The sequence below is a fragment of the Pleurodeles waltl genome, chromosome 5 (assembly GCF_031143425.1).
Source record: "Pleurodeles waltl isolate 20211129_DDA chromosome 5, aPleWal1.hap1.20221129, whole genome shotgun sequence".
NCBI classification, from domain to species: Eukaryota; Metazoa; Chordata; class Amphibia; order Caudata; family Salamandridae; genus Pleurodeles; species Pleurodeles waltl.
In genome coordinates, this window is record NC_090444.1 from 869,563,027 (window position 1) to 869,582,451 (window position 19,425).

The window sequence follows — 19,425 nt, forward strand, 5'->3', positions numbered from 1 at the left end:
ATGGGTCTTCCTGGGCTGGGAGGGTGGAGGGCCTGCTCTCACACAAAGGACTGCCACACCCCCTACTGGGACCCTGGCAGACAGGATTGAACTGAAAGGGGACCTGGTGCACTTCTTAGCCACTCTTTGAAGTCTCCCCCACTTCAAAGGCACATTTGGGTATAAAACAGGGCCTCTGCCCTACCTCATCAGACACTTGCTAGAGAAGAAACCTGAACCAGAAACTACATCCTGCCAAGAAGAACTGCCTGGCTGCACAAAGGACTCACCTGTCTGCTTTCTACAAAGGACTGCTGCCTTGCTGTTGCCCTGCTGCCTTGCTGAACTCTTGTCTGGCTGTGAAAGTGCTCTCCAAGGGCTTGGATAGAGCTTGCCTCCTGTTGCCTGAAGTCTCAGGCCCAAAAAGACTTCTCTTTTTCACTTGGACGCTCCGTGCGGCGAAAATTTCGACGAACAGCTTGTTCCGCGGCGAGAAAAACGCCGCACACCGACGCTCATCGACGCGACGCTCTTGGGATGACCGAAAATCCGACGCACGGCTTCGCAAGGACAACGCCGCCCGACCTCTAGAGGAGAAATCGACGCAACGCCTGCCGTGAGATCGTAATTTCAACGCGCAGCCCCGCAGACCGACGTCTAGAGGAGAAATCGACGCGACGCCTGCTGTGAGATCGTAATTTCGACGCGCAGCCCCGCAGACCGACGCGCAGCCGGAGAACAAGCAGGAAAATCCACGCACAGACCCGGGACCTCTGGTAATCCCCGCGATCCACAGAAAGAGACTGTCCGCACGCTGGAAAACGACGCACGACTTCCCCGCGTGGAAAATAACGACGCATGTCCGTGTGTGCTGGGGAGAAATCGACGCACACACCCTTTTTCCACGCACCTCTTCCTCTGTGGCCCTCTAAGGAGATTTTTCCACTCTAAACCAGGTACTTGTGCTTGAAAGAGACTTTGTTTATATTCTAAAGACTTAAGACACTTTATATCACTTTTCAGTGATATCTCTACAATTTCCCATTGCAACTTTATTCTTTTTGACCTACAATTATCCTGATAAATATTATATATTTTTCTAAACACTGTGTGGTATATTTTTGTGGTGCTATATGGAGGTATTGTATGATTTATTGCACAAATACTTTACACATTGCCTTCTAAGTTAAGCCTGACTGCTTGTGCCAAGCTACCAGAGGGTGGGCACAGGATAATCTTGGATTGTGTGTGACTTACCCTGACTAGAGTGAGGGCTTTTGCTTGGACAGGGGGTAACCTGACTGCCAACCAAAAACCCCATTTCTAACATTCATTATTTGGCGGTCTGGGCCACCAGCCTTTTAGCAGTGGTTACGGGCACCGCTGATGTGTCGGTGTCTACCCCCATGTTCATTATGACCATCTATAGTGCCTTGAGAGAGGAACTCACCTAGTTCCTGACTAGAACATTTAACTAAATATACTTTGGAGGTCATGTCTTGCCAAGATCATGGGATGAAGCAATAATTACAGTCATTTTAAAGTCAAACAATGATCAAACGTGATTGGGGAACTTGTACACGAAGACCAAAAGGGCTTTATGAAAGGTAGACAATTACATGAGCTAACCCATGATTTAGTGAGCAAAATAGATGCAGCATAGGTCACTAAGGGCCAGATGTAGCAAACGTTTGCGAGTCGCAAACGGGTCGATTCGCTATTTGCGACAGTGCAAAATCGGAAATGGGATGCAAAAAGCCCATTTCCGACTCGCAAAAAGCGATGGGACCCGTTTGCGAGTCGCATCCGTTGCGACCCCATTTTGCGACCCGCAAATGCCAAGTCGCAATTTGCGAGTCGCAAACCTTATGCAATTGCAACTCGCAAATTGCGACTAGTCGCAAAAAGCCCAGTTTGCATGTCCCATTTACCACTAACTCAGAGCAGGTGGTAACCATTACCAAAGTATAAAAGGAGACCCAGAAGGCATCTGGGTTACTCAAGATGGCGGAGATATACCTGATAGCAGTGAGGAGGAGAGTCCACGCAGCCCAGCAGAGGAGGAGGAGGGGCCACAGACAGGAGAAGATATATAGAACAAGGCAGACTCTTTTTCAGCAAACTGAAGAGGAGATCTATGACAAATACCGCCTTAGCAGCGCAGCCATACTGGAATTAATAGATTTACTCAAACCACAGCTAGAACACCAGACTCTGCGTGGCTGCGCCATCCCTACGCATGTGCAAGTGCTATGCTCACTGCACCTCTTGGCCTCAGGGAGCTATCAGGGGGTCATTGCTGTGGCAGGTGGGGTATCCCAAAGTGCAGTGTCAAGGTCCCTCAGGGCCTTCCTAGTGTCAAAGCCCAGCTCACCTGAGTTCTTGTTCAGTTCTGATGGAGGTTGAAAACAATCCGACCCCACCCTGAAACTGCTTGTTCCAGCACACTAGTTTTTAAAACAGTGCACTAAGAACAGAAGCTCAAGGGAAGGGGGGAAGTGGATAAAATAAAAAATAAAAAGACAACACCGTTCTTGCGTTTCCACTGTTGAAGTGCTGCACAAATCTGCGGCCCTTTCTGACTTCTGTAGAAACTGGTGCCTAATGAAACATAAACAAAGAACAGATAAGTGCAACCTATTCCTAAATGGGTTCCTGACTATCCCTTTATTTATTAGAAATTCTCTTCTAAAAGTACCTCTTGGATCCTGGTCTCTAGTTTCCAGGTTTGGAATGTGTTACTGCTCTGGGATGTGTTTTCTATTACTGTAAAGCTTCTAAAACATTAAACAAATACCGTTATCAGAATTACCAATATCAAACATTCATCATAATATAACTAAAGCCTAAATTCCCAATAGTAGACTCACTTTTCCCATATTTCCAGAATCTTTTATAAAACAAATACTGTACTTGTACATCAAAATACAGCATGTAATTTGTGCAAGTCCTTGATTTACTGTTTGCCTTGCTGTCAATGGTTTTCACTGTTCGATTCCCAAAAGTTCCATGAAAAAAAAAAAAACAATGTCCGCTTCACAAAGTTCCGCAAAATACTCCTGCAACAAAGAGCCTGAATCACAATGCTCGTGGAAGGCACTTCGCCTCAAACTGTCTATACACGAATCCAGAAATTGCTGTCAAAGCTTCCTCAGGTAATAAAAAGTTTTGCACTTACTTGTTGCTGGCAAGAGATACTGATCAGTCTAACCTTGTCTTCTTTCTCTTTTGCAGGTTACTCGTAGGAGAGAGGCTGAGGCAAGGAGGAACCGGAAACCGGAAGAAGGAAGAGCCAGCAGCTGCGCCCATTGAAGTCAAAGAAAGTCTGTAAAGAGCAGGAGTGCCAGCGCCGAGGGATCTGTTCTCAGGTAAGCTGGAGGTAGACGAGCACAAGCACTGGGTGAGGCTCGGAGGATGCCTTTTATAGACAGGGCTGGGTGTGGCTCAAAGAGCTGGGTGTGGTTTGAAGGGCTGGGTGTGGTCCTCACATGCTGCACATGTTCTTGGAAGGTGTGCAGAGCTGGGTGTGGTTTGAAGAGCTGGGTGTGGTCCTCACATGCTGCACATGGTCTTGAAAGGTGTGCAGAGTTTCAGTTATTATGCAAATGAGTTGGATTAACACATGGCCTAGGGAGGAGTGTTTTAAAGAAGCCTTGGTAAAAGCAAGGCCCAATGTGTAAACAAAACAGCACATTAAACAACATACACAGAAGCCTAGGGGGGGGGAAGGTGAAATAACAAGAAAGGCTTTTAATAGTAAGTTTAAAAGGGAGCTATTACAGAACCCACTAGTGCAGTGAGAGGGGACATGCTCTTTGCTGTGTACAAACCCTAACAGTTTCCCCCCTCAAAGGCCCTCCTACAGGACGGGGTTTTCCTGGATTTTTTAAATAAAACCGTCTAATCAGCTGTGGGGCATGTACATATGATGCTGGTTCCCATGAATTCTCAGATTCATCATATCCTTTCCATTCTACTAAATAAAACAGACGTCCACTAATTCTTTTTGAGTCTTTTATGCTTTTCACTTCATATTCCAGATTTCCCTTAATTGGTATGGGTGGAGGTGGTGGTTCAGGTCGGGTTTTTGAGTTGTACGGCTTAAGCAAGGACACATGGAATGTAGTATGTACTGGATATTCTTTTGGTAAATCTAATTTTACTGTTACCGGGTTTACTATGGCAGTTATACTAAAGGGTCCAATGAAACGTGGTTGCAGCTTTCGGGATCCCTCTATGTTTAGGTTTTTTGTGGAGAGCCATACCTTGTCACCAATTTTATACATTGGGGCCTCAGACCTGTGTTTGTCTGCTTGTCTTTTCATGCTTTCCTTGTACTTTAATAAATGTTTCCTGGCTTTGTCTTGTATGTCACCTAACCTCGTTAGTCTATCCGTTACTGTAGGCAACAGGGAATCTTCTAACAAAATGGGTATAGCTCTTGGATGATACCCCTGCAAGAAATAGAATGGTGAGCAAAGTAGAGCTGAATGCTCAGTATTATTATAAACAAACTCTGCTACAGGAAGAGCTTCCAACCATTCACTAGAATAATCAGCCAATAAACAACGTAGTGTTTGAAGTAAGGTTTGGTTCAGTCGTTCAGTCTGTCCATCTGTCTCTGGGTGGAAAGCAGTGGATAAGGCCACATCTATTTTCAGTTTTTCACATAATTTTTTCCAAAATCTGGAGTTGAACTGGCTCCCTCGGTCTGACACCACTTTGCTTGGCAAACCATGTAAACGCACAATTTCCCTTATAAAAATATCGGCAAATTCTGCCGCCGTGGGTAATTTCCGTAATGGTACAAAATGTGCCATTTTAGATAAAAAATCCACTATAACCAACACTGTTGTGAAGGATTTTACAGGTGGTAAACCTACAATAAAGTCTACGCTCACAGTGTGCCAAGGTTGTTTGGGTGTTGGCATTGGTATTAACAAGCCGTCAGGAGCCTTATGAGAAGATTTATGTCTTGCACAAATTGGACAGGTAGTGACAAATTGCTTAATGTCCTTTCTTATAGTGTCCCACCAAAAGTGTTTTTGCACATTTTCCAGGGTTTTTACCCAACCAGGATGACCTGCCAACGGTGAGGCGTGATGCCAAATTATCACCTGTGTTTGTAATTCAGAGGTGGGCACTAACAGCATGTTGTCGTGATACAATAAACCTCGTTGTATTGTGTTATGGGAATCCTTTAACCAATCCTGAGGTGCTATTTGCATGTGTGCATTATATAGATCTGTGATGAAATCCTTCTGTTGTACTGGTGCCAACAACTTTTGGGGAGGAATAATGGGTTCTCCTATTTTATCTTGTTTCATGTCTGAGGTATGTCCGTATCTAGATAACACATCAGATTGAATTTGTTGTGCACCTGGTCTATAGGTTATAACAAAGTCAAATGTGCTAAAAAAATTTAACCAGCGCATCTGACGTGGTGTTAGTGCTTTAAGTGATCCAAAAAAACTGTAGGTTCTTATGGTCAGAAAAGATTGTAACTGGGTACTTGGCTCCCATTAAATGGTGCCTCCATTCTGAAAAGGCTACTTTGATAGCTAGTAGTTCCCTTTCAGCCACAGTGTAATTTTGTTCAGCTGGCAATAACTTTTTGGAATAGAAGGCTATAGGATGTAACTGGCCATCTACTGCATCTCGTTGAGAGAGAACTCCTCCTAAAGCTACTTGTGAAGCATCCGCTTCAACAAAAAAGGGCAAGTCAGGATCAGGATGTTTCAGAATTGGGGCTGAAGTGAACTTTTGTTTTAGGAGTTGAAAGGCGTGTGCCGCCTCATCAGTCCAAAGAAATCGTTGCCCTTTCCGCAACAAGGTAGTTATTGGGGCCGCAATGTCTGCAAAATGTGCAATAAACCTCCTATAAAAATTGGCGAAACCCAGAAATTTCTGAATATCTTTTACAGAGGATGGTTCTGGCCAATCAGCAATAGCACTGATTTTCTTTACATCCATAGTTATTCCTTGAGGTGACAGGCAGTATCCTAAAAAGTCCACCTTGCTGACATTAAAAGTACACTTTTCTAACTTAGCAAAAAGATGATTTTCTTTTAACTTTGATAATACTGCACGAACATGTTGGGTATGTTCTTCTGAGTTCTTAGAGTAAATGAGGATGTCGTCTATGTATACTATGACACAAACGTCCAGGAATTCGTGTAGGACCTCATTTATAAAGAACTGAAAGGCCGCAGGGGCATTACATAACCCAAAGGGCATTACTGTGTACTCAAATAAACCAAACTTTGTCTTGAAAGCTGTCTTCCACTCATCCCCCTCTTTTACTCGGACCAGGTGGTAAGCTCCCCGCAGATCTAGTTTAGTGTATACAGTAGAATGTCTTAATTGATCCAACAACACAGGTATTAGAGGAAGAGGATATTTATTCTTTATTGTAGCCTTATTTAGTCCTCTATAATCGATACACGCGCGCAGGGATTTATCCGGCTTCGGGATAAAAAAGAGTGGAGATGACACCGGAGATGTGGAATGACGGATGAACCCAGACTGTAGTAGGTCATCTAGGTAGGTTCTTAAGTATTTGGTTTCTTCGTCAGTCAAAGCATATACTCTGTTATTAGGTAAAGGGGCCCCTGGGATAAGATCTATACGGCAGTCATAAGACCGATGTGGGGGCAGCACACTAGCCTTTACTGGATCAAAGACGTCTTTAAAGTCAGAATATTCAGGAGGGAGACTTGGTTCATCTTGTGTAACACTAGCACAGTGTAATACTGTGCTCTGTTCTGTACCTGCTTCTTGATAGCAATTGGTTCTACAGAAAGAGGAATCCAAAGTAACAGTTCTATTCACCCAATCAATTTTTGGGTTATGAGTTGTTAACCAGGGTACCCCGAGAATCAAACCAAAATTAGGAGTATCTATTAGATCAAAGCTAATCACCTCTGTGTGCCCGTTCTGACAGACCATAACAAGTGGACTTGTTTGTTTTGTGATTAATCCAGAGGTCAATTCTGACCCATCCACTGCACATACTGCTTCTGGACAAGGCTTTAGGCACATAGGAAGTCCTAAGATTTCAGCTAACTTATTATCCACAAAATTTCCTGTTGCGCCTGAGTCCAGTAGGACAGGGAGAGAATGCCTCACTTGGGTAGTAACAATTAAAACAACCTGAATTATGAAATGTCTAGGTATGTGCGGTACCCTGAAGGGTGCAGCATTAGAGGTTTGATTAAGATGTTTTCTCGAACAAGTAACCTCTCCCCTTGTCGAGCTTAATCGTTTCCCGATTCAGTTGAGGAGGTGGAGGAAACAGCACCCTTTCGTGGAGTTTTAGACTTTACTGGACATTCTCTGGCAAAGTGACCTGCCCTGCCACAATATAAACATAATTGAAATTTTCTCCTTCTTTCTTTTTCCTCTGATGTGAGTGGACCTCTGAGTGTCCCTATTTGCATAGGCTCTGGTTCAGGGAGTTTATTATCTGTGTCTTTCTTCTCGTGTCTAATAAAAGTTAACCGTGATTCCAGTTTGTATTTATCTCTCTTTCTTTCTCCTAGTCTATGTTCTAATTTCACAACTAAATCTACAAAGTCCGAATAGTCTTTTGGCAAATCAACGATATGAGCCAGCGCGTCTTTTAACTCGTCTCTCAAACCTTTATAAAAAAGGGAGACACGCTTTTCTTCTGGCCACTGTGTCTCGGTGAGTAAACGATTAAAACTAGTGAGATAGGTCAATAAATCCTTGTTACCTTGTTTAAGATTTAAAAGCTCATTATCACTTGCCTGCATGAAAGTGTGTTTTGCAAAAAGGCTGGTCATGGTACGTTTAAATTGATTCCAATTATGGAGGATGGGATCATCTCTATCCACGAAAGGAATTGACCAATTGGCTGCTGTGCCACCCAAATAAGACAAGACGAATGCCACTTTCGTATCATCAGTAGGGAACTGTTGTGGCTTACAAATGAAGTGTAATTGACATTGATTGATAAAAACATGGAATTTGTTACTATCTCCATGAAAACGTTCAGGTGCTGCTAAGGGCACAACATTAGGAACATTAACAGTAACCTCAACTGGGGAAGGCAAAGTTGTATGTTTTGATGGCGCCCCTGTCTCTGAGGAGGTTTTAAACAAAGGCGTAGAAGCTGTGTTCCACTGAGATCCCCTAAATTTATACCTGCTTAAATCCTGTTTTAAAGAGGTATTCTCCATCTTTAATCTCTCTATTTCCTCTTGCATATGTTGCAAGATGCCAGACACTGATTCATTATGAGCCAAGTCCTCATTTAGGGCCAGCGCCATATCCGTGACGTCAATGCCCTCTATTTCTTCCCCGGTATTCATCATCCACCAGAACTGAAATTTTTTAAGGCTTGTGCTTCTGTCAAAGCCCAGCTCACCTGAGTTCTTGTTCAGTTCTGATGGAGGTTGAAGACAATCCGACCCCACCCTGAAACTGCTTGTTCCAGCACACTAGTTTTTAAAACAGTGCACTAAGAACAGAAGCTCAAGGGAAGGGGGGAAGTGGATAAAATAAAAAATAAAAAGACAACACCGTTCTTGCGTTTCCACTGTTGAAGTGCTGCACAAATCTGCGGCCCTTTCTGACTTCTGTAGAAACTGGTGCCTAATGAAACATAAACAAAGAACAGATAAGTGCAACCTATTCCTAAATGGGTTCCTGACTATCCCTTTATTTATTAGAAATTCTCTTCTAAAAGTACCTCTTGGATCCTGGTCTCTAGTTTCCAGGTTTGGAATGTGTTACTGCTCTGGGATGTGTTTTCTATTACTGTAAAGCTTCTAAAACATTAAACAAATACCGTTATCAGAATTACCAATATCAAACATTCATCATAATATAACTAAAGCCTAAATTCCCAATAGTAGACTCACTTTTCCCATATTTCCAGAATCTTTTATAAAACAAATACTGTACTTGTACATCAAAATACAGCATGTAATTTGTGCAAGTCCTTGATTTACTGTTTGCCTTGCTGTCAATGGTTTTCACTGTTCGATTCCCAAAAGTTCCATGAAAAAAAAAAAAACAATGTCCGCTTCACAAAGTTCCGCAAAATACTCCTGCAACAAAGAGCCTGAATCACAATGCTCGTGGAAGGCACTTCGCCTCAAACTGTCTATACACGAATCCAGAAATTGCTGTCAAAGCTTCCTCAGGTAATAAAAAGTTTTGCACTTACTTGTTGCTGGCAAGAGATACTGATCAGTCTAACCTTGTCTTCTTTCTCTTTTGCAGGTTACTCGTAGGAGAGAGGCTGAGGCAAGGAGGAACCGGAAACCGGAAGAAGGAAGAGCCAGCAGCTGCGCCCATTGAAGTCAAAGAAAGTCTGTAAAGAGCAGGAGTGCCAGCGCCGAGGGATCTGTTCTCAGGTAAGCTGGAGGTAGACGAGCACAAGCACTGGGTGAGGCTCGGGGGATGCCTTTTATAGACAGGGCTGGGTGTGGCTCAAAGAGCTGGGTGTGGTTTGAAGGGCTGGGTGTGGTCCTCACATGCTGCACATGTTCTTGGAAGGTGTGCAGAGCTGGGTGTGGTTTGAAGAGCTGGGTGTGGTCCTCACATGCTGCACATGGTCTTGAAAGGTGTGCAGAGTTTCAGTTATTATGCAAATGAGTTGGATTAACACATGGCCTAGGGAGGAGTGTTTTAAAGAAGCCTTGGTAAAAGCAAGGCCCAATGTGTAAACAAAACAGCACATTAAACAACATACACAGAAGCCTAGGGGGGGGGAAGGTGAAATAACAAGAAAGGCTTTTAATAGTAAGTTTAAAAGGGAGCTATTACAGAACCCACTAGTGCAGTGAGAGGGGACATGCTCTTTGCTGTGTACAAACCCTAACACCTAGATGCCTTAGTCACGCACATGTCTCACTTCATATACTTACCAAGGAATGAGGCAGAAATGAACAGCACCAAGCTGGACTTTTACCGCATTGCCCACTTTCCCCATGTCATAGGGTGTGTAGATGGGACACACATTCAAATATGCCCCCTGCAAATCTGGAACACATTTTCCGCAACAGAAAGTGTACCCACTCACTCAATATACAGGTTGTTTGTGACGCCCATTATGTCATCACCGACATTGTAGCTAAGTTTCCAGGCAGTACCCATGACTCATACATTTTTAGGCATAGTGGGATACATCAACGCCTGGAACGTGGGGAATTCGGAGACGGTTACCTCCTAGGTAGAGCCACAGACACTTGCAGACATACACACAGGTCACTGTGCACGACAATCTGGACTTCCCAACCGTGTACTTTTGTGCCCAACAGGTGACAGTGCATATGCTCTCAGGCCTTGGATCATGACTCAGTTTTTAACACCCAGCAATGATTCAGAGAGGCAATGCAAAAGTGCACATAAGAGGACCAGGAAACCTGATAGAGCGCACCTTCGGACTCCTGAAGGCAAGATTCAGATGCCTCCACCGCAGTGGAGGTGCCCTCCAATACACCCCCATTACCGCATTCAAAATTGTGGTCGCATGCGCCATCCTCCACAACATAGCCACCCGACGTGGGCTACCTCTCACCCCTGCAGACCCAGATCCTGATGATGAAGAGCAAGAACAACCACATCGCCATCATGGGGATCGGAGTATAGCTAATCAAGGCAGACTGAGACGGGACCACATTGCAACACAATATTTTGGACGGTACGTGTCAACTCCCACCATACTCACCTATTAACCAAAAACTCCATTTGTTAAGTGGAACAAAAATAACTATTTAATCAGTGTATTAAAGAAACTATTTACAAGTATAGATTGTCCATGGGCAGGAAAATGCCAACCAGTCATGTTGCACATTAACGCCATGTGCCACATTTAATGGTCCTGGGTGATCTCTAAGATCTTCTGCCCCTCCTGCCAGCCTGGCTGGTCCCTGCTGCTTCCATGGTGCTCTGTCTACCACTCCTGAGCACCCTGCTGTCAGTGGCAGAGACACTGCTCACTGTTGAGCCCTCCTCACTGTCTTGGGGTGTTTCCCCGGTGGCCCTCGACATTTCCCGTGTCTCCATCAGTTCGATAATGTGGGTGAGACGTCCCAGGCCCCTAGCCACATCCCCAGCGAAATGGCCCATCTCCACTTGCAGCCCAACTGTCCTCCTCGACAGGCCTGTGGTATTCATGGCGAGCCTGCCGATGGATGTGGCCATCCTGTCCAGTCTGTGCATAATCTGCCGATCTCTGCGCCGCCCACCCTCTGCCTGGGCCAGTAGTCCTCCCGCCAGTTCCCTCATGGCAAGGGCAAGGTCCCCAGTGTTCCTGCAGATCATGTCCATCCGTGTGTTGAGGTGCTGCATGCTGGCATGGTTGTTTCGCACAAAGCGGTGCAGCACACCACTAATTCTGCCCAAAATTCTATTCTGCAGGCGCTGACCACGCAGCAGATGTGCCTCACTGGTGGTTGGAGGAAGTAGCCCGGATGCAGACTGCAGCCCAGATGGTATTGACCTGCGACGCCTGCGCAGCGGTGGCTGCCCTGTGCTTCCACCTGTCTCCTCCCTGCCTGTTGCTGGGGCAGCCTCTTGCGGAATTGTTGCAGCAGGTGTGGCTACTGCAGGGATGCTGCTGACCGTGCAGGTGGGGGTGCTGGCGGGTCCTGGGGTGTCCTCATGGGCCTGGGGGCTTGGGGTGTTGGTGGTGTCTTGATGGAGACCTGTGGGACATGGGGAACAGACTGTCATTGTCTACTATCTATTGCACACTTCCTAATAAACATTTGCCTATGAACTGCCTACTTGACTACATTTCCCATAATGCATCATTCTGGCATTTGCTACCCTGAAATGGAGCTATTTTGGTTGTGCATGCCCCTGTGTACATGGTGGGTGGGGGTATGGCATTGATAGGGGTACAGGCATATCACATGGTACTCACCGGTTGATGTGCTGGGCTCTGAGGTGTCCAGGTCCCCAAATCCAGACACTGCCTCCTGCTCCAATGTTTCTTCCACCCTTTCTTCCAGGGGTGTGGGTGGTGGCACAGACGATGGTCCCCCTCCTGTGCCTCTCATCTCCCGGAGCCTTTCAGCCACCCTCTCCTTGGTCCGGGAGCGGAGGTCATACCACCTCTTCTTGATGTCCTCGATGGTCCTATGGCTCACCCCCAGGGAATTGATCTTGTCCTGAATGTCCTGCCAGAGTTGTTTTTTTGTGGCCTCAGGGACATTCTGGGCTGCTCTCCCAAACAAGCCATCATAGTGCTGACAGCATTCCTCTGTCAGCACCTCCAGCTCACTCTCAGAAAATTTGAGCTTCCTCTTTCTTGGGGTTCCCTCCATGGCAGCTGCTGTTTGTCCTGTGTGAAATTCAGCAGTTATAAAAGGGTGTGGTCCTCCCTCCTCCCAGGTGTATTTGTAAACTTCCTGGCTGTGATGTCATCATCATGTGCCAGGAAGTGTTTCCAGAGTGTTCTGCTGTGGTTTCTGGAGTGTTCTGCTGCACCTGTAAGCAATTTTCAAGGTAATCGCAATTTGCGACACCTACTCGCTAATTGCGAGTTCGTTTTTTGCACACTCGCAAAAAGCGACCTCGCAATCTGCGGACTCGCACAGTGCGTTGCGAGTCCGGGTGCGAGTCGCAATTTCTGAACGTTTTTTTTCCTTGCATTACATCTTGCAACTCGCATTTTGCGAGTCGCATCAACTAGCAAAATGCGAGTCGCAATTTTTTATTTTGCTACATCTGGCCCCAAGCTCCCTCTTACTGTCATGACCTCTGATGCAGCTAAGGCATTTTACAGGGTTAGTTGGCCTTTTTTGTATGAAGTTAATAAATGAAATAGCCTAGGACATAACTTTCTAAGAGCAATTAGGATCTTTTATAATGCACCATGGCGCGGATATTAGTCATCAGTAACTTAACGAAGCAGTTTCAGATATGAAGAGGAACTCGGGAGGGTTGTCCCTTGTCCCCATTACTTTTTATTTTTTTTACAGAGCCCTTAGTAAGTAGGATTAGAAAAAAACAGATTATCCCATTTCAAAATCATGATTGGACAAAAAAGTGGCACTTTATGCAGATATGTTAAATCATTTTGTGGGGGGGTCCCCAGCTATTTAGTAAACCAACAGAAAACAGAGTTCATGACACTGAGTGACTCACTAGATAATCCGCTAGAGATGGAAGAAATTAGCTACTAGGGGTTCAAGTAATAAAAGATTTAGACAAAAATGGTACAAACAAACTTTAAGAAGCTTCTGCTTGAAACCAAGAAGCTTTGCATGTTTGGGCATACCTCCCACTTTCTATATTGGGCAGCACTAATATATTCAAAATGATGATTCTTCCAAAGTTTACTTTCATTTTCAACACAATACCTTAAACTTTAGGACAATTTGGCTCAGAAAGCTAGGGGTGCTGTGTAGTTTTATCTGGAAACATAAAGGGACAAGAATTGCCTGGAGGAAGTTGCATAAGGGTAAACATGAGGGAGGGATAGCCTTCCCAGACTTTCAATTATACTACTGGTCATTTCAGTTAAAAAAATATGGGAATTTTACTGCCAAGAGGGTTTCAACAGCCTTCCCTCCTCTGTCAAGCCCCAATTAAACATTTACAGGGTGAAGGTGACTTTTTATGTTCAAATTTGGCCACCCAAAATATTTTAAGAAAATCAAACTGAATACTTTACAGGCAGCATGCACGGCTTGGTATCAGGTCAGGCAGACTTTAGGAATTCCATTGTCCCCTATTTGGGACTTTCCAGAAACACAGGCCTGCTTACAGGACTCACTGGCAGGGCCCCTAAAGGATGCCAACATAACCAGATGGAGACAATTGATAGAGGGGGGTACTCTGAGACCATGGGAAACTCTACTTCGTCTATTGAACTAAAAGTTCATGTTTTACCAATTAATGTCCTGGGCATGGAACAAGACATTGGAGGGGAAGGTAACACAGACTGGGAGCAGAAATTACAGAATAACCCCCTCAGAAAAAGGAGGTATCCAAATGGTACTGGATTTTAGTCCAAAACAAAGACAGACCCCTTACTCTGCCAGAGGATGGTTAGGCAGTGGACCTGCCAACAGTGGAGCTATAAGACCTGTGGCAAGTATCAATGTTTACTTTTTGAGCTGTTGTAAAATCTGCACTTCTGAAGCAAAATATTTTATTTACATTCATAGGGTGTACTGATCGCCGAAGAAGTTGTCAAAGCTGGGAGAGCAGAAGGTGAGGTGTTAAATGCGGAATGGAAATAGCAAATGAATTACATCTATTTTGGCAGTGTCTGAAAATCCAGGTCTTCTGGCAGGAAGTGGGGAAGGTAATATCAGAGGTGATTAAAAACAATCAAGGTAAGCCTTGCTCTGTTAATCTTCTGTGTCTTGGAAGGTGAAAGGCCCAAAAGAGATCATGGGATGCTCAGTCACAACTACTATTTGCTCTGATATTAAATACACAGTGAGAAATTTGTATACGATGGGTGGTCAGTGACCCCCAACAGGTATTGATTGGATTAGATCAACACAACGGTTTGCTAGGTTGGATTGTATGAACATTCCAGAAAAATGGGCCAACATTTGGGAACCCATTTTTTGAACGGTATAAAAATTAGTCTTGGAGTCCAAGGATTAGAGACAGAAATCAACATGGGAGGGGTGTAGCTGTGGCCCAGGGAAATTCTCCTGCAGTGTTGAATATGGCTTGATTAGGAGGAAGTGACCCTAAGCTGAACGGTGTAACTCTGAAGGTCATAAAGTACTCCACTCCACTTGTCTGATATGAGGCCATGTAACAATGTTAACCCCAGGAAAGTAATCTACATGACCCAGGTACCCAAACTGTACCCTGGATCATTTGAGGATACTGAATCGCTGATTGACAAAGTTATTCATAGGTTTAGGGCAAAATTTAACTGCCTCTCTATAATCAGGTCGGAGATTGTTTATGTCAGGCGATGTAGTATTGATTCATCCAATCACTACTACATTCTTGTGACATTGAAGAACGTGTTCTTGTCTGAAAACCTTATAAACTTTGGACTGCGCACCTGCCACCTTATGGATTCGCTTATGACCGAAATCAGGTTAAGGTCATCACCCCCAGTAAATACACCTACTCAGGGTTGCTCGATGAACCACCTCAATTTGTGTTTGCAGGTGCCTAGATGCACAGTGCAACCAGAGACATCTAATCTGAATGATCTGAGTGAATTGACTGACAGACACCCCATGATTGAGCTTGCTACTAGAATGGGTGATGTTCGGGTGTCAGGAATGCTGTCTCTTGATATCGATATTTTGAGACCGGAACCAGCTAGATGTAATATACAATTGGTGGTGGTGATGACAACTTTTTTATTTTGGCTGCAAATGCACAATTACGCAATGTCCAGTGCTCTAGGGATGTTTTTGACCCCTGCACCAGTATTTCCATAATATCATAGATTCTTGCTGGTATTAAGTCTAAATTGGTTGACTCTGAATCTTACATTGGAGATTGTGATGTTTGTATGTTTTAGGAGACTGGGGCAACAAATAGAGTGTGAATAAATGGCTTTGCGACTTATAGGGGGTCATTACAACCCTGGCGGATGGCGGAGAACCGGCGGTAAGACCACCAACAGGCTGGCCGTCTTACCTTGGTGTATTATGACCATGGCGGTTACCGCCATGGCCATCCGTCGGCTCTCCGTCCCGCCCGCCGGGCTGGAGACTTGGGTCTCCAGCCCGGCGGCCGGCGGTATACCGCCAGTGGTATTTGGACCTGGCTTACCACCGTGGATTTCCAGCGGTTTCAACAACCATGAAATCCATGGCGGTAAGCACTATCAGTGCCAGGGAATTCCTTCCCTGGCACTGATAGGGGTCTCCTCCACCCCCACCCTGACTCCCTCCCCTACCCCCCCAACACCCCCATGCACGCACACAACACACAACACCCCCCCACCCCCTCCCCTAACGGATGATCGACTTACCTGGTCCGTCGATCCTCCGGGAGGGGACGGGAGCCATTGGGGCAGCTCCGCCGACACCACACCGCCAACAGAACACCGCCACGGCGAATCGCAGGACGCGATTCGCTGGGCGGTGTTCTGTTGGTGTGGCGGTGTAGGTGGAGCAACCTCCACTTCCCTGCCGCCCGCAAGTATGGCTGTTGGCGGCTCTCCGTCGGAATAATGACCGAGAGCAGCCAACAGTCATAATACGCCGAGCGGCAAACCGCCTGCACAGGCGGTCTTCCGCAGGGCTGTCCCTCGGCAGTCTTGCAAAAAGACCGCAGAGGTCGTAATGACCCCCATAATGTGGAAGCAAAGCCCTCTGCAAAATTTGGACGGGGGTTCATCATTTTAGTAGAAAATTATCTTTAAGGATTGTACTTAAATTCCCCTCTGCTATAAGCTTGGCACTAATAAAGTTTTATGCCAGAACTGTTTCTATTAACAGTTTAGCTCTCCTTGATGAACTAATTGAACTCTGCCAGCAACATGGAAAGGTAATAGTTGCGGGAGACTTCAATGTTTACTTCGAGCCCCAAAATTACATCAATGAGTTAATAGAGTCAGAAGATGAATAGTGGAGTATTCCCTATCTATCAGGAAAGCTTCAGTGTAATTTGTCTGGCTCTCCTCTTCAACTAGTGTTTATATTGGATGGTTGGGAATCAAAGGCTTTCAATAGGCATACCAACTCAGATTCGGAGAGGGTGCACACTTTTAAAAGAGGCTTCTATTCGAGTGTCATTGATTATGTTCTTTTAGACATACAAATTTACCCAATATTAGTCAATCTGTAGGTTGAAACTCAAACAGACAGTGATCTCAACTCCATGATTGTACCCCTTTCTGGGGAACCCCGAAGAAGTTCTAGCAAAGGTTACACTACTATAGTACCATAGCCCATATCAGCTAAAAAAAAACGTAGGCGAGTCTCCTGGCCCTATGTAATGTCAAACCATAAACTCCACTCGGAGATATATGACATTTTTGTGTCTTCCCTATCTGATTATGAAGGCCTTCCTTTTTCTGAAATCCCTATTCTAAACATTCATAACCAGCTTTTTACCAAGCTACAAGATATCTTTTGGATGGGATTTGACCATAAACAACTAGCCTTTGGGAAGGAGGTAAAACGGTTCAACCCTGAGTGTAAAACAGCAAAACAAGCACTAAGAATAGCTGTTAAGTGTTACAAGCGGGTGGAGATCAGAGAATAACTATAAATCCTTGCTCATATAAGCTGAAAAAGATTGGGATGATAAAATCTGGTAAGAATTTCTGTGTGCTGTTACAACTAATGATAACCGGCCTTTTTTACGTGTATTATTGCATGGTTGTAAGGAGAGCATGAAAACGTATTACCAACATCTACCCCTGATATTTTGGTCACCTGTTTTTCCTCTCTGTATGTCAAAGATTACATTGATGTTCCTCCTTCAAGCCCTGGCCTGTTGGTCCTCACTGAGGATGAAATAACAATAGATTCCGGGGCAAATGATACAATAACCTTCAGTTTCTAGGACACTGCTAGTGCCATCTGCCTTTTAACACCAGCAAATGGCCATGGCCCTGACAAAATACCAGGCGATTTGTGCAAATCAGAGCCCCAAGTTTGAGTTAGCTACAGCAACTTACTATCCAGGCCATTTCAGCAGGTGGGGAAATCCCTGATTCATGGAAAGGGGCGGAAATAATTCCCATTTATAAAAAGGACAACACCTATATTACATCTAATTATATGCCTGTAAGCCTTATATATAACTTACAGAAATTATTTACAAGGCAGGTCCTAGATAAGTTATCAATGGGCAGAGGAAGAACACATCATGTCCCCAGTTCAAGCTGGTTTTCGTTCGAAGATCAGCACCTCTTATCAGAGTTTTTAGACTTGCCATCCTCTACTGGAAATCTGCATTACCTTTAAAACAAAAACGATATGTGGCCTTTGTAGATCTCAGAGCAACATTTGATATTATTTTTAAAAAAACTCTGGAGAGTCCTGGTTAATATGGGTGCTCTGGGAAACTTGATCCAACTTATCACAAATCAAATCAAATCAAATCAAATCATTAACATTTATACAGCGCGCTACTCACCCGTGCGGGTCTCAATGCGCTAGGGGAAAGGGGGGGTTACTGCTGCTCGAATAAGACTGCATGATGAGCATTGTGCTCAGGTCCGCGGGGGTAGCAAGGGAGAACAGACAGATCACATTCCCATCATGTGTGGTTTGTGCCAGGGATGTGTCCTGGCCTGATCCTTTTCACCCTGTATATGAATGATATGGTGAAAGAACTCTTGGACAGCAGGAAGGACTCGCCCATATTAATTAACAAGGTCTCCATCCTCCTTTTGCAGATGATTCGCTCCTGATTTCCAAGAATCTGGCGGGGCTTCAGATTCTAACTGACAAACACCTGGGTTTTCTAAATCTAGAAGGCATAAGCTGAATGCAACTAAAACTAAGTACATGACGCTTGGGACGGGCGCTGTCAAGAATTACACGATGCTAGCTGGCAAGGAACTGTTGAAAATAGTTCATAGCTTTGATTACCTGGGGGTTAAACTATTAGACCCACTTAAATGGAAATTCCCAACTTGCCTGAAGTACCCTGTTAATTCAACACAGATCCAAAGCTATTCTACAGTTACATAAGAGAATGTGTTCCTGCTCAGTATCCCCTGCACTAGAAGTCTATAGTGCAAAAGCGCAGGGCACTGCCCTTTTTGGAGTCGAAGTATGGGGATGTGCTGACACTCGTCAACTGATCATTGTAGAGAACAACTTCATAAGAACACTGGTCTCATTTCTGGTTAGCACTCCCCTATTTCCACTCTTCTTCGATCCAGCCATACGTAGGATATCAGACTCGGCACCACTAAAGCTGTTAGTTTATTGGGCCCACCTTTGGTCTACACCAGAGTTAATTGACTACAGGGATTCCCTCAGGGACTTAGTAAACATGAGCAATGCTATGAGGGTCCCCTAGTTAAAGTTTGTATTGAACTGGTTTCAAATGTTGGGCTAGTTGCAAAGACTATGGGAGTACTCAAGATCCCTCGACAAAGCTGAGGTCAGGAGTCTAAAATCTTGCTATTGAGCTTATGTCCATAAGCAATGTTATGAGAGGATCTAAAGGGCCTCTGAAAAATCAGTTCTTTGAACACAAGATCACTCTTTACTTTTAGTCATTTATGGACACTAGTGCCCCACCATAAGCCAATAGTATATAAATATGATTCAGGCTGCTTAACTTACCATTGAGATCCTTTACAAGTAAATGAAACAAAGACCAGGCCACAAACTTGTGTCCAGCTTGTAGTCTGGTCCTGAAACGGAGGAACATATCATTTTCTTCTGTCAGGAATAGCACTTAGCCAACCTTGCTTTTAGTACATTTTAACAATTCTTCTTTTAGCCTCATTGATCAACTGTTGTGCATAGGTACTGTACATTTAAAAAAAGTTTTATGTCATGCAAT